Below are 4,506 nucleotides of genomic sequence, written 5' to 3' on the forward strand. Positions count from 1 at the left end.
CTTCTTTTTCTTCTTTTTTTCTTCGATCTTCTCCTCTATTCCTTTCTTCTTCTCCTCTTTTTATTTATTCTTTGTCTTCTTATTTTTTATCGGGTATGTCGTTGTCGATATACCCCCTCCCCGATATATATAAGTCCCTCCCAGATAACTTCGACATGATTGACGGTCGATATTTATACCCCCTCTCGACCATGATAACTTATACCACGGGAGCACCCCCCGGCCCTCTCGCTCGACCAAAACTCTCGAGGACACCGAAATCCTAGAAAAAACGATGTCGGTCTCCTACCCCCTCCCGTTGCGCCCCTACCCTTGAAGCGTTGCCGAGGCCACCCCAAACCCGGAATAAGCTAGGTCTACGTTTGCACTAATATATCCACCTGCTGTCATGTTTGTGTAATAATTGCCATGTTGTAATATTTGCAGAAACAATGGAGCACGGACGAGGTGTTGGGGGACATAATCTTAGCCGGAGGTGATATCTTGTCGTATCTTAACGACAATGATGGTCTGGAAGAACAGGGTGAAGAAGCAGGCTACGGTGATCGAAGAGTGGAGGAGGAAAGACATGATTATGATGGCTCCGGTGACCCAATGCTGGTGCAAGAAGGAGCCCGTGGTGACGGCTTCGGTGACCGAACAGAGTCCGGCCAGGTAAATATATTAGTTAAGCCTGTGCTGACTAGCTAATTGATGCATTCATTGTTTTGGTATGTACACATATTAATTAACTCTCGTCTTTCTTCTTTTTTCTAGCCCTCCAGATCGAGCACAACTTCAGTAAAGAGACGAGGCCCGAAGAGAAAGTTGCGCTCGGATGAAAGGTTTGAGATCACAGCAATCGCGCGCGACGGCCAACCGATTGAACCCATCCGGACAAAGGATGCATTTGCTGCTTAGTGTGGGGTTCTTGTTAGGGACAAGATCCCGATCAGCATCCACCAATGGTATAAACCTAAGAAGGAAGACCCTGAGGTGTCTTATGTCAATGATATGCAGAAAGATGATCTTTGGATTGAGCTGAAGGCAAATTTCACCCTACCGCCAAAGGAGGATCCGGAGAAGCCAGTTAAAGAGCAATTAATCAAGTCTCATGCTCTTAAGAAGATGGCAGATCTATTCAGGAGGTGGAAGAATGAGCTGAAAACGTTTGCGAGAAAGAAGAGACACCAGAATTCATCGGCCGGTATGAGAAGATCAGAGATCACTGGCCCGCATTTGTGCCCACAAGACATCGGAAAAAAGTAAGAAGATGTCAGCGACAAACAAGAACAATGCTGCGAAGAAGAAGCTTCACCATCGCACGGGGTCAGGTGGATACCTCAAAGCCCGGCCTAAGTGGGCCAAGGCTGAGAATGATCTGCTTGATAAAGGTATCGAACCACAGACAATGAACTGGCCAGACCATTGCCGGACTTGGTTCTTCGGGGCTGGCGGAAAATTGGACCCTGTATCAGGGAGTTGCATTTGGACGGACGAGCTTTTGAGAATACCAGTCAAGAGGCTTCAGCAGTATATCGATGCAGCGCGGGAAGGGACGTTCATTCCAGACAGAGAGAACGACGAGCTCACAATGGCCCTCGGGAATCCTGAGCACCCTGGACGGACACGAGGCATGCCAGGCTCCGTTCCGTGGAAGGCTGGTTTTCTGGACGCAGGCGGTTATAAAAGCCAGGAGAGGAGGAAAAAAGTGGAGCAGACCCAAATTCAGAAGCTGCACGAAAGGGTTCAAGTGCTAGTGGAACAAGACAGCAATCGACATGCCGAAACTACCCCCGAAGCTACCCCGCCATCTCAGCGGAGTAGCAGCGTGGCTTCCACCGAGCTGCTTCAGCCGGAGCATGTCTTGACGGCTCCTGCTAGCTACCCCGTGGATGCTATCACGGAGTCTCAACATTGCCACCTTATGACGCAATGGCAGAACTTCAAAGTCAAGGCAGCTGTTGGCTTTGTTTTACCTCCTGAACCCAGCGCAACCTACCACTGCCGGCCGATTCGAGAAGGATATGCTAGGGTCATGATGGATGAAATAACGGAGGGATTTGAGGACCTCTAGCTTGACCACCCTACCGGTGAAGGGGAGACTCGGCTGGGTTCTGCTCTGAAGACTCCATGCCTATGGCGGAAGGAGCTCATCAACCTTCCGAACTGGACGCCTCCGGCGAGTAAGGGCACTCCGCCTCCTCCTCCGGCGAGTGATTAGGGCACTCAGCCACCTTCTCCGGCGCGTGGCGGCACTCCGCCTCCTCCTCTGCCTCCTACTCCGGCGAGTGATCAGGGCACTCAGCCTCCTTCTCTGGCGCGTGGCGGCACTCCGCCTCCTTCTCCGCCTGCGTCAGCGCGCCAGAGCAGCCAGCCTCCTCCTTCTCCGCCTCGTCAGCAAGGGCGGAAGAGACCCGCCGCCACTCCGGCTGCTCCGGCGCGTTGTAGTCCTTCTCCTCCGACTCGTAAGCAAGGAAAGAAGACAGCCGCAGCCGCTCCATCTGCTCTGCCAGCGTCTAGCAGTACAGCCAGAGGCGGGAGGCAATACAGATTCGGTCCTTCTCTGAAGACTCCAGAGAAGTTACCATACGAGAGGACCGAGGAGGAACCCACGAAGATCGTGCGAGCCGAAGTGATGAACTTCTTTGAAGGGGTGAAAGCAAATAAACATCCACCTCCGGAGGAGAAGGTAGATCCGGTGAAAGCGAAGCGCACTCTGGCTGCCCTGACAAAACCACCAAAGTCTCCGCTGAAAGGCAACTATGAGCGCATTCTTGCAAAGACATTTGCCGAAGCGGAGCGGTCGGGAAGTACTGTCAGTAATCAAAGGTTAAAAGAACAACGAGCTGGGAAAAAAATTGCCCAGCTCGGCGAACAAGCGAACCAATCGTGCCCCCCGCTCAAGGTTTCTAGCGACATCGTCGCTAATGATCCGAGGATGGTGCCCGGTTATAGCAAACTTGGAGATTACCTGCCCGACGATGTACATTTTGATATCTTGGAGGTGGACGAACACAAATACCATTACGGGAAGCCTCTCGTCAAAGATCAAAGATCTCTAACAACGATGATGCGAAGATTACATGATTGGTACATGAAAACCTGCAGAGAGTCTGGGGGGAGGGATACTTTGACGCTGAGAGTTAAACCGGAGCATGACCTCGTTGGAATTGAACTATTGAATGTTCCATTTGAGGAGTTCTTCCAGTTTTTCAATCAAAAGGCCCTCGATAAATCAACGATCACTTGCTACTCTATGTAAGTAGTACTACTTCTGTCATTAAGTCTCTCTATATAGGTCAGCTCTTTCATTGCATGTATTTATGATTATCCTCACTATATTATGCAGATTGAAGATCGCTGAATTGAAGAAAAGACAAATCGGTGATATTGGGTTCATTAACACAAATCTCATAGATGCAACTCAGGTTAAATATCATGCCAAAAATACCGAGGCCAACTTGCTACGATCGTTGGTAATAAATGAAAACAAAGATATAATACTCTTTCCTTACAACTTCAAGTGAGTGTTACTGTCTTGTGCATATTCGGTTTCCCTTATTAGTCCAGGTTATAGTAATGTAATTGATGACTTATGCATGTGTGCGCAGCTTCCACTATATTGTCCTAGAGGTTAAGCTTGAGCAGGGAGTAGTAACCGTCTTAGACTCGAGACAAAAAGATCCCCAGGACTATGCGGACATGACTCAAATGCTCGAGAAGTAAGTTAAATCGATCATTATCCACCATATCAGCAACTTTGTTCATTTCCTGATATCAAGTAATTGTTTTCTTTGTCTGGCAGGGTTTGGAGAAAATTCACCAAAAAAGCTCCGGGACTGCCGAAGAAGCTGCAATTTAAACAGCCGAAAGTAAGTACTATGGTAGCATGTTCCGCGCATCTCCTAGTGATTCAAGCGCTAGTTTCATCAATACCATTTAGCATGCTTGCTTATCAGTTTGATTGACCTCTATTTCTTCTAAAGTGGTTGTGGCAGGAACCCGGGAATAATTACTGTGGATACTACGTTTGCGAGTCCATCCGCTACACGACCTGTGAGCGGGGCTACTCTGACGAACAATATGAAGTGCGTAAGCAATAATATTCACAATTTTATTTTATTACCATCATTTGTGTTGAGTTTCATTTATTCATATATATATGTATTGACCCCCTTCTTCAAATTAGATCTTTCGGATGCGGGATGAACTCCTAGCACCAGATCGTATGCGAGCAATTCAAGAGGAATTGGCGGCATTCTTCCTTGACCACGTGATCGCTGAAAACGAATAATACTATGTGGACCCTGTGTTCTTACAATTTAATTAGGAGATTATATTGTAAGAGATAATTATTGTATATATGTAGCCGGTACTGTCGGATAGATATACTAGAACTTGTTGTTCGACCAATCTCTCGGAGAAGCAGAGGTGGTCGATATCACTTCTCTCTGTATGCATATGTTCATGACGATCTTCTGTTTCCTTCATTTGAATACTAGCTAGCGTGTCTAGTCCTCTCCA

The sequence above is a fragment of the Triticum aestivum genome, chromosome 2D (genome assembly GCF_018294505.1).
Source record: "Triticum aestivum cultivar Chinese Spring chromosome 2D, IWGSC CS RefSeq v2.1, whole genome shotgun sequence".
NCBI classification, from domain to species: Eukaryota; Viridiplantae; Streptophyta; class Magnoliopsida; order Poales; family Poaceae; genus Triticum; species Triticum aestivum.